Source organism: Micropterus salmoides, unplaced genomic scaffold, assembly GCF_014851395.1.
Source record: "Micropterus salmoides isolate LMB-PRFRI ecotype aquatic unplaced genomic scaffold, ASM1485139v1 Ms_hic_scaffold_10, whole genome shotgun sequence".
NCBI lineage: Eukaryota > Metazoa > Chordata > Actinopteri > Centrarchiformes > Centrarchidae > Micropterus > Micropterus salmoides.
In genome coordinates, this window is record NW_024040041.1 from 16,561,078 (window position 1) to 16,573,131 (window position 12,054).

Here is a 12,054-nt window from a genome sequence, read left to right on the forward strand (position 1 = left end):
TATTTTCTGATTAATACTTCACTGCCCACAGTTTCAATGTTCTGGGATTACTTCTAGAAATATTAAGATATACAGAGGACCAGCCTGTTTGGCAGGTTGGGTTTTTGACTGTTCTATAAATTAGCTTTTTAGCTAACGCTCTGCATAGGAGTTACTCCACATTATCCTTCAGGCTAAATATTCTAAAGTTGTCACCCCATGTTTGAAAGATCACTATCATTGTTTGAAGGAAAGCCTAACATTTTCTAAATTTCATTTGTAGTTTGTTAGTATTTTTATACGTGGAAATTGATGTGGAAATAACTCAGAGCAAACTCGCATGTGGAATGTATGAAGTAGCATAGTTATGGCACAGTGTGACAGCTCTTCAGATATAATGGCTTCAATGCTAATGGAGAACCCTTAAATTTGCTTTGGCAGGTGATTATTATCACATAAAAAGTGCCCAAGCAATACACATGATAAATGTCAGGCTTTAGAGACAAAGCATTAATAAACAAAAGCTAGTAAATGGCAATGACACTTAGGGCTGGTAAAAGCAAAGAACATCCTCAGCTCTGCGGGGGAAAATGTCATAAATTAAGCATAGGTTATCTTCTAGTATTGATTTTGTCTTTTCGAAGGAGTGTTAATTGCAGGAAACAACCAAGGATAAAAAGCAAATAGATATGTCTCTATGCTGACCTCAGTTACCTGATACTGTTCTGGTCAGTGTCCAGTAGGCTTAGAATTTGGAAAGCCAAATGGTCTGCGTCCTCATTCATGCTCATCTAACCATCAGGTCCTCCATGACACTGGGTGGTTTAGGAATCAGAGGAACACCACTTCCTTTTGGCTGACAGTCTGGTCCCTGACACTAGTGGAATGCTCCTGATAATCTCACATTGATCTGCTCTGGCGTGTGTGTCTGTGCATGAATATGTGTGTTAAGTTCTGCTGAATCACCAGCCGTTGCATGAGGGGGGGTGGGGGATGAGCCAAGCGGGAGCACAATTGTCTGTTCAGATGGGTGATTCAGCTCCATTAGAACAACAGTGACGTCCGTTTTCTGTAAAGTAAATGACTAAATATTAAAACTTGTGACTGAAGTTTTAATATGTCATGGCAATATTCATACCAAGAGCAAAAGGATCACAATAGAAATAAGCTTAAAACACATGCTTAAGAGGCCAGCCTCAGATGCTTATGTATTTTGAGCCACGGCGGCCAGAGGTGGTGAACCTGTTGGTCAGATGTGAGTCAGTGAGTCAGGTTTGTTACAGACGTTTTGCCACGTAATCTTGCACAGACATTCATAGTCCACAGACAATGAATCCCTTGACTTTTCCTCTAACGCCACCAGCGGGTTAAAATTTATGGTTTTGTGTGGAACTACTGGATGGTTTGACTGAAATTTGTTTTTGTTGGATGAACTGTGATCACATATATAATAAGTGTAATGACCAAATACCTGCAAAACTAGTGACATTCCCCTCAGCCTCGGCTGTACTTTGTGTTTAGTAACTAGCAAATAATTGCAAGCTAACAGGCTAAACTAAGGCAGTGAATATGGTAAACATTATGCATCAACGTGTTAGCATTATCATTGGGAGCATGTTATCATGCTGATGTTGGCATTTGGCTCAGAGCACCATTGTGCGAAAGTACAGCTTCACAGAGATGCAAGCATCCAGAGGCTTCTTTGATCAGTGAGTACATTAAAAACATAAGTCAACCTAACAAAAGCTTCAGTTGTGAAAAGAAATCTTTATCTGCCAACAGTTAATTGTACAAAAGTTTCATGTGAACAAAAATAAAAGTAGACCCACTATTGTAACCTTCTACTTAACTACTTGACACAATATATTGATCAATAGCAGTGCTTGATGCTGAGAATAGCTTAATAAAACAGTTAAGTGATTAGCTCGACTGTTCCCGGAACAGGTGATGGCACAATAACTTTATAAGATGCTGCATCTCTCTTCAACCACACAATTGTTCTTTTCTGTTCTCCACTACCACCACCTCCCACTCCACCCTGTCCTCTGTTCCTCTTCCTGCATCACTCCAGTCAGTGCTGTTCGGATTAGGTAAATTCATCTGGTGTCTGGTGAGTCAGTTGCCCCATCCTGTTTTTAAGTTGTTAGAAATACTTCCTACCGCAAATCATTGTGCAACATGACATTCATTTTCTGCCAATAAAGCCAGCAAACATAGTGGTTTTCTTCCTGTGTTGTCACTTGTTTCAACGCAAAGACAGCTGGCCCGAGGGAAAGGGAATGAATGCGCCACAGTGTGACTGGAAGATGTGAGTAAAGCCTCTGTAATGTGTGTGTGTGTGTGTGTGTTTGTGTTTGTGTTTTTGTGAGAGAGAGAGAGACACTCAGCAGAGTGAGGAAATTTGAAGTTGTTCACTTTTTGAGAGAGGAAAGTAAATAAAAGAAACTACTGTAAGCGATTATGCAATGTGGAGCATTTGCTTCCCTCTGTTTGCTTTTCTGTAGAAACTCCTTTATTAATTTAGCATGCCTCTTTCTGTCTGCTTCAGAGACAAACAGACACCGTGAGCAGTGGTGACTGTTTTCACTTGGGTGGCACAAGTGGAGGCACTGACTCATGTAGCGGTGGCATGAAGAATGTGCACGCGCACGCACGCACACACACACACACACACACACACACACGTCAGAATAGCATTAATTTACTATCCACTACTCATATCTACTTTTATAATTACTAACATAACAGTTATAGACTTATAGAAATTTCTTTAAAATTTGTATTTGAAAGATAAAAAGACCGACCAATCACAAACCCAACAGAGAGACACCATATAAATGTATGCGGTATAAGATTTTAAATAAATAAGCCTGTATGGACAAAATATCTCTCCAGCAAACTAGTTATTCTCAAGCATAACCCAAACCTAAAGATGCAAGAACTCACAGTAGTGTCTCATGGTAATGGTCTAAAATCAGTTGTCCTGAACGGTTGTCCTAAATGTACATAAACAATGAAAATGTTCAACATCAATCATTCCAGGTTGGACAGCAGAATCACGGAAAGGATATTAGTCTCTCGAGTAAGGCAGCTGTGTTAAGCGCAACTGTTTTCACCAATTACATATTACATTATAGATATTGCTGTTATACATAAAACTTGATAATAATCTTCAAAACACATTTAATTAAAACATACAACAATGTTCTTCTTAAGCAAAATCATTTTTGCATAAGCTCATTTCTACTTCCCTGGCACACAACAGCCTCTGCACAGTTTGCAGGGAGGAAGACAGTAAAATAGGAAAGTAAATAAAAGTGAATTCATTCAAAATGTACATCACGCCATCTCATGTGCAAACTGACTCTACAGGGCGATATGTCATTGTGGTAGGGAAATTATACTTGCCCCCAGTTATTTTAGCCTGTGTTTATGCCCCAAACTGGGACTCTACATTCTTCACCAATTTTTTTTCTCACTTACCAGACTTGTCATCACATCATCTTATACTTGGCAGTGACATTAACTGTGTACTCTCTCCTCTTTTAGATAGGAGCATTTCTAAGAGGGCATCCCTGACAAAGTCAGCTTACTCTATTCAGCTCTTCCTGAAGACCTATGGTGTAGCGGATGTGTGGCGGTTTCGTAACCCCACCTCTAGGGCTTACTCATTCTTTTCCCCGGTGCATAAGACGTATTCACGTATTGATTACTTTTTCCTGGATAAAAGAATTCTGGTCATCTCGGATCATGGTCCCTTAATCATGAAAATGTACATTCCTAATACACAATCTACACATCGTTCATGGCGGTTTAACCATCTGCTGCTGTCAGAAGTTGACTTCACTAAGTTCATATCGTCTGAAATTAAAATGTTTCTCGACATCAATCAAACCCCAGGGATGTCGCCATCTACTGTTTGGGAGTCGCTAAAGGCATATTTAAGGGGTCAAATTATTTCATACTGTGCAAATAAAAAAAGGGCTAGCACTGAGCGTATTAAAAAATTAACAGATGAGATATTAGAGTTAGACAGGCTGCATAGCCACTCCCCATCAGCAGATGTAGTTAAGAAGCGCTTGTCATTACAGACAGAGTTTGATCTCCTGTCCACCCGACATGCTGAATACCTTATTTCCAAATCAAGACATGGTCATTATGAAAATGGGGAAAAGTCTGGCCGTGCACTTGCTCACCAGCTGCGCCAAAGAACTGCTAATCAAACCATCCCTGAAATTAACGATGAATGTGGTTTAAAATGCACTGACAATGAGAAAATCAATTCTTGTTTCAAGAAATTCTACCAGTTATTATATACTTCAGATGGGCCCACCAACCCTGCTGTCCTAGATGACTTTTTTAAATCCCTGACAATGCCTTCTGTAGGTGTAGAATTCTCGGCTGAACTGGAAAGGGTTTTCTCATTTAAGGAGATAGTGTCAGCAATCGGTGCCATGCAAAGTGGCAAATCCCCAGGGCCAGATGGCTTCTCAACCGAATTTTTCAAAAAGTTCTCTGACCAGTTATCTCCTTTGTTATTGTTAGTATTTGAAGAATCTTTAGTCACCAATTCTTTGCCCCCAACCATGCGTCAAGCAGTCGTCTCTTTATTACTTAAAAAAGATAAAAATCCCCTTAATTGCAGTTCATACCGCCCTATTTCATTGCTCAATACAGATGCAAAGATTCTTGCCAAGATTTTGGCGCGTCGTCTTGAGAACATTATCCCCTCTATTATTTTGTCTGACCAGACAGGATTTATAAAAAATCGTTATTCATTTTTCAATATCAGGCGTCTACTTAATATCCTTTATTGTTTCGACTCCGTCCAATCCTGGAAATATCGAGGTGATGCTGTCACTCGACGCTGAAAAAGCGTTTGATAGGGTGGAGTGGGACTATCTTTTCAAGACATTAGAAGCGTTTAATTTCGGCCCTAAATTCATCTCCTGGATCACACTCCTATACACGCTCCCAGTGGCTGCGGTACCCAACAATAACTTATCCTCCTACTTTGAGCTGAGGCGGGGTACGAGGCAGGGGTGTCCTCTTTCGCCACTTTTGTTTGCCGTTGCACTTGAACCACTAGCATTAGCCCTGAAGCAGTGCCCCACCATTAAAGGGATACACTGGGCGGGTTCGGAGCATAAAGTGTCACTTTGGGATGCGGATGACATGTTATTATTTATATCTGACCCCCTCTCAAGTCTTCCTGAATTATCGATTCTACTCATAAAGTTCGGAAGAATATCTGGTTATAAAGTTAACTTTCAGAAAAGTGAACTTATGCCTATCTCTTCTGTAGACAGATCATATTTTGGGTCAATCCTTTTAAATTTATTCCTATAAAAAAATTAAATATTTAGGTATATGGGTCGCACATAACCACAAGGATCTTTTTAAGGCTAATTATCATCCCCTCTTAAGCAACCTTAAACAAGACCTGGAGCACTGGGACCCTCTGCCTCTCTCCTTAGGAGGGAGGATCAATACAATTAAGATGAATATTCTCCCTAAATTTTTATATTTATTTCAATGTCTTCCTATCTATCTAACAAAATCCTTTTTTCCAAATTAAACAGTCAGATTTCATCCTCTATATGCCTCAGATAAAAATATATTACAGAGGCCCCGTGCAATGGGAGGTATGGCACTTCCAAATTTTATGTATTACCATTGGGCCGCTAATATAAGAGCACTGCTGTATTGGTTGAGAAATGATTACACGGATGTCAATAGTACTGAATGGATGGTGTTAGAGAGGGCATCCATTGGATCTACCTCTCCTGCAACTTTATTATGTTCCAAATTACCTTTCAAACAGCCTATTTCAGCCTTCACCACTAATCCAGTTGTTATCCATTCAATTAAAATCTGGAACCAGTTCAGAAGGACCTTTAATCTCACTGATCTCTCACTTGTTACACCATTGATAAAGAATCATATGTTTGTCCCATCAATGATGGATGAAGCTTTTAATGTTTGGGCAAGAAACGGAATAGGTACATTATCTGACCTATTCATTGATAATAGGTTTGCCTCTTTTATACAATTGCAACAGAAATATGGTCTTCAGAAATCACATTTCTTCAGGTATTTACAGCTTAGAGGTTTTGTGGCTTCTAATTCTGACTGTTTCCCGTTGAGTCTTTCTGAAACTCTGCTTGAAACAATTTTAAAATGTAAAGTTGACATAAAACAGGTAATAGGCAGAATTTACACATTGCTCAATACACATAACATGAATAGTCTCGATAGCCTTAGAATCAAATGGGAAACAGACCTAGATGAAACGATTCCAGAAGAAATATGGCAAAAAATTATACAGCGAATCTACTCTTCCTCTATATGCCTCAGACACGCTGTGGTTCAGTTTAAAATAGTGCACCGTCTCCATTGGACCAAGGATAGATTGTCTAAGATTAAGATGGATATTGACCCTACGTGTGATCGGTGTAGGCAGGCTCCTGCCACACTGCTGCACATGTTTTGGCTGTGCCCTAAGCTACACAATTTTTGGCAGTCCATCTTTGAGGCATTCTCTGGAATATGTGGGAGAACAATACACCCATCTCCTCTGATTTCACTGTTTGGCGTGGCTCCGGTGGATGCCACCTTTTCTGGGTGTCAATTGAGCATGATGGCCTTCTGCTCTTTGTTGGCTAGGAGGCTTATCCTGTTTAAATGGAAAGATGCTTTCCCCCCAACATATGGCCAATGGATTAGGGAGGTCATGAGTTATGTTCACTTAGAAAAAATTAGATACACTGTAAGAGGGTCCACTAGAAAATTCTATGTCATTTGGCAGCCATTTATTTCCTTCGTAGATATACTAACATATCTATGTAACCCAATTATGTGTGCATACCTTTGTTTTTTTTTGTTTTTTGTTTTTTTCTCTCGTCGGTTGGTTTGTGTGTTTGTTATTACTTATTGATGTTGTCTCTTTCTTTTGTTTACCTACTTATTTTAATTATATATGTATGAATCTGCCGGGATGTATGAAATTTTTCTGGGGGTCCAGTACTTTTGGGTGGGGGGTACTGGGGTGGTTTGTTTGTATGGACAGGAACTAGATTTGACTATCTCATGTGTGAATTGTATTCTCTTTGTTTGTTATATCTGAAAATAAAAGAGACCTTGATAAAAAAAAAATTTAAAATTCATTTGGCAGAGGAGACTGGATGCCTTGATAAGTGGAGATGCCCTCATTATTTTGAATCTATGTCATGCAAAGAAAAAAATATTCAGAATAACCTGTCAGCAGCAGCAAACTCAACAAAGCACTTTGTCAAAGCATTGAAACACAAAACACATCTGTCCATGTCCTGCTATGGAAAAAGGTAAGAACATCTGAGCTCTTGTGGAAACAGGTAAAAATTTTCAACCATCTGCACAGCAAAGGACACTAGACAACAGAGAGACTTGCATGACGTTCAGAAAGTAATGTGACTTTTTCTGAGTTGCTTCCAGTATGTGGAGTATCACAAACTCTGACTTCACGGTAAAAGTTAATCTAAAGTTGACGCAAATGTGACAGAGCTGCGTCATTGTTGATTCAGACGGGAAGTAGGCCTATTAACTAAATTTTTGGACTTTTTAAATTACTAAATCACTCAGACTGTCAAGGCTGCAACAGTCAAAGAGTCAACGTCAACCCTTTGTCATGCTTTGAGTGGAAATCTTTAATCTGCAATAAGCGATAAGTGATAACACCGTCAGTCTGTTGTGTGTGAGTGTGTGCATATCCAAGTGTGTTTTAGAGCTTTGTGTGGAAAAATTACAGAACAAACAAGAGCCAGCCAAATCTTTCAAGCCTAGCAGCCAAAAAGCATGCTTGTACCTATTTACTCTTTTAGTTGAGAATACAGCTTGAGAGAGGTGAGGTGTGAACACACACACAAACACACACATCCTTACAACACAAAATGCTTCCAACAGACCATGCAAAGTTTACCATTGCACAAAGCAGTGTGCCACAGAGGACGTAACAACATATGAGCTTAAATACAAGCTAAAGGAGAGACACCTGCAAAGTTGAACAGTATGTTGGCACAAAGGTGTGCATGTGTGTTTGTCTATGTGCAGAGTCTGTGGCTGTGCTCACCTGCTCAGTCTTGTCTGGGGCCACACACACACACACACACACACACACACACACACACACACGCACACACACGCACACACACACACACACACACACACACACAGCACACATATCACAACTTGAACAGGTTTCATAAAACTCTCCCAGAATTATGATCCATTTCTTTTTTCCCCTCCAACAGGTTGTGTAATCTTCTGATGTCATATTTGCCATATGACACTGCTATGTACAACTGAGGTTATTATGTGCACATGAAAAGAATGAACCCAGTATTTTATGGAAAAAAACAACTGCTGCAAGTTGTGTTGTGGAACAGAGTAAATGCATAGCTGTCTGTGTATTTACTATAGGGGTCAATTGATTGATGTTAATTACACTGCTCGGTGAAACTGTGTATGTGTGTGTGTGTGTGTGTGTGTGTGTGTGTGTGTAACATGACCGGTCAAGTGCATGGCTATGCCTGGACAAACATGTCAAATGATTAGTTTCAGCTGACATGTTTATTAGGTCTCAGATGACTAGAGAAGGTAAACAGAAGGCAAAGGGTGCAGCACTTTAACGTACTTGAAACACAAGAGCAATCACACACACACAAACACGAACAAAGGTTTGCAAACAGATACACATACACGGGTGGAGTGATGTAAAAAACATACACTATGATGTATGTGCTGTCTCTTTCGCACACACAACTCTCTGAGATCTTTGCGTTTGCCAAAGGAGTTCACGACATGAGGAGGGCAAAGGAGGTGAAGGATCTACCTCCACCCCACCCCTTTAACCCCTCTTTCTTCTTTTGCTTCCACCTTTCCCTTTAGGGTGTTTAGATTAAAACATTAATCAACTGTGTGGAAGAAATTGTGCAAGTGTAGCTGCAACTTGATTGAAGAGGTGTTTTTTTAAACCTAATAAATAACAAAAAAATTTCCATCTGCCCTTGGTTACAAAGCCATTGTTACTAAACACTGTCCTCAAGCTCTGCCTGCCTTATACTGGCATGTTGAGGTGCGAGAGCAGATTTCCTTGACGTCTCTTCTGCATGAAGCTCCAACATTAACATTAAATAAGTTTTTTTGTTTTCAAATGAGATTAAAGATACAGTGAAATAAGATATACATTTTAAACGTTCTAATCCTGTGTTTATTGGTAAATTATCTCTTGTTATCTGCTAAATATATGTATATAGTACATAAACACACCTACACCTACCACACATCTAATGTTTTTAAATCAAAATCCCTTTCTTCCTTTCTTCTTTCTTCCTGTAAATTGTTAAAATATTTTGGATGAAGTAAACAGTCCTCTTCAGGACTTTATATTTCTCCATAATGAGTTTTAAAGGAAATTTTAAAGGATGTGTTATAAATCTCTCTCATAAATATACCCCACAAACATATTTAGTGTCACTAAGAAGCCTAAAGACAAACCAGCTAAGGACAATTCTCATACATCAAAATTTTGGTTAAGTCAAAATCCCACCTTTCCCACCTCTGTGTCTCTGCTCACCCATCTGCTCCATTGTGTTTTTATGGCCCTCATTACACATGTTAAGGGTATGCTTCACAACTCCGCCTGTGAAAGAGCGAGGAGCGGATGGACGGGTCGAGAGAAAAAAGAAAGCTAGCAAAACTAAATGGCAAGACAGCCATTTGTCAAGATTGTTTTTACAGCCCAGATAAGGCCATTACCTGGATGCATTCCTAATGAGTAAGGACCACACCACACACATCTTGTCGAGGAAAGACATTGACCATGACCCTGAACTGCACTCCTCACAACTGAATGGACGTTGTTTCGGCGACACCTTTTCCTACCTCTGCGCTTTCAGCACAAACCTATTCCTCACTCAACACACTCACTGAAAACCAATGCAGCTTTGCTACGCACACACCTATACACACACACCTCTCTTACTCTTCACAATGCAAACACAAGCCCGAATCATATCGTACAAAAGCCTTTTAAGCCAGGGCTAGACAGGATACCACAGCAGTCTATAAAACAATACTGGTGTGGCAGATAAGGATCAGCCTTCCTTCTTGCAAGGCTGTAAAAACCCACAGTCAGTTAAGTAGTCCATAGAGCTTTATGGGTTGAAACTCCCCCAGGAAACATGTAGTTACTGTATGTCATAGGTGAACAACTGAGTGGTTGAGCAGTTGTGTCTATGCTCTATGTCGCTTGTGTTTTTAAGAGTTTTAGCATCTGTGTGTTCACAGGGATTTCCATATTGGCATCCATCCATCATTCCATCTTCCATCCAACACTGAAGCAATGCGCATAGTAGCATGAGCAATGCATGCGCTTGTACATATTCATGTGTTTGAGAATTGGGTGTGTATGAAAACTCCAGCCTAACTGTGAAAAAGTACTGTATGTCATCATTATCTATGGGTTATGTTTATTGCTTATAACCAATCTCTTGCTGTACTGTTTCTGAACTATCATGTGTAATAAAACTGATCAAACTGAAACTGAAATTGAAGTGAGTTCGGCGAATGCAGATAATTGACCAATTAATAATTAATCATTTAATTCACATTTAGCAGACGCTTTTATCCAAAGCAACTAACTATCCAAATAGGAAGCAATTTATGCTGAGCTAGCCGCTGGGTTCAGCACAAACTGTGTTGAACTTTGACCGTGGTGTGCACGCAAGTACGTCTTGTGAGGTGCTGTGCGTTGCACAGCAACAATCAACTTGGCATGGCACAAGCCATTGAATATGATGGGTTTCATAGCGCAGTATGTCTGAAAGGTTGTGATTTAGCTGAGTGACCTTTGGTTTCTCTGAGCGATACCAACCAGCCAGCAGAGGTAGTTGAGCGGAGCGCTCGAGAGAGGGCATGACTAATGCCTGGATGTATGTGAGGGCGGTTCCACTGTACCTATAGCACTGTCTTAAATATGATGCGAACTACTACAGGGAGCCAGTGGCGATCATAGATGAGGGGGGTCCCATGCGAGAACTTTGGTAGATTGAACACGAGGCGTGCTACAGCATTCTGTATACGTTGCAGAGGAATGGAGTCCAGTCAGAAGCGAGTTGCAGTAAGAAGGGAGATGATAAGCACTTGGACCAAGAGCTGTGCTGATTCCCTTGTGAGGAAGGGCTGAATACTGCAGATGTTGTAGAGAGCAATTCTGCAGGATCGCTAAAGAGTGGTTGCTTTGGACAACAAGCAAGCCTCACATGCCGCTAACATGCATTATCTTGCTAATTCAGGAGCGCTATCTCCACTCTGATACGCTCTCTGAACAGATATGAATCACTAACATTTAAAGTGATTGCAAGTTGCAATAAGATATTTATTCATGTCACAACAGGATAAGGTTGCTCTTGCCAAACAGTGGAGTTGCAGTTTCTTGTATGGACACTAATATCTTCTTACAGACTTTTCCCTTCAAGATTAGTGGTAAAATCTTTCTAATTAAGAAAAATCATATGGTCACTAATTTCAATGAATACAGGTATTTGAAATGTGTGCCTGTGCATGCATGTTATCGTTGTAACACCCACATCTACATGTTTCACCACACATCAGAACCACTCAGAGCCTGCCATTATCTTTTTACAGGCTCTCTCCTGGCCTCAGGCCTACAGTACAGGCAGTCTGTTGTATCAGTTGACACCCCCAGCAGCAGCAGCGGCAGCCAGCATCACAGAGCTGCATTCTTGGCTGCAGATAATAAACACAGAGCGGAGTGGACACTTCAGAGCAGGCTCCACACGGCTGAGAGGGGAGGACCAAACACAGCAGAGACAAGACATAGACTGCAGGTCTCCTGCAATCAGGGGAACTCCACATTCCAGAGGATATCAATGACACTGTGTTGCAAACAGGAGTATAGTGTAGTACAATGTGGTGGAGAAATGGATAAGTTTAACATAGTTTTGTGATTAACAGCCTACTTACCTCTAAAGAAATACAGATCGACTGTCCACTAAGCCACATACCCTTTGTTAC

General features: G+C 40.3%; 1 protein-coding gene across 1 annotated transcript in view; it reads right to left on the reverse strand.

The window, feature by feature from the left end:
* The window catches only part of LOC119888555 (septin-9-like), a 78,944-nt gene that overhangs the window by 63,530 nt on the left and 3,360 nt on the right, over positions 1-12,054 (reverse strand). The window lies entirely within an intron of this gene.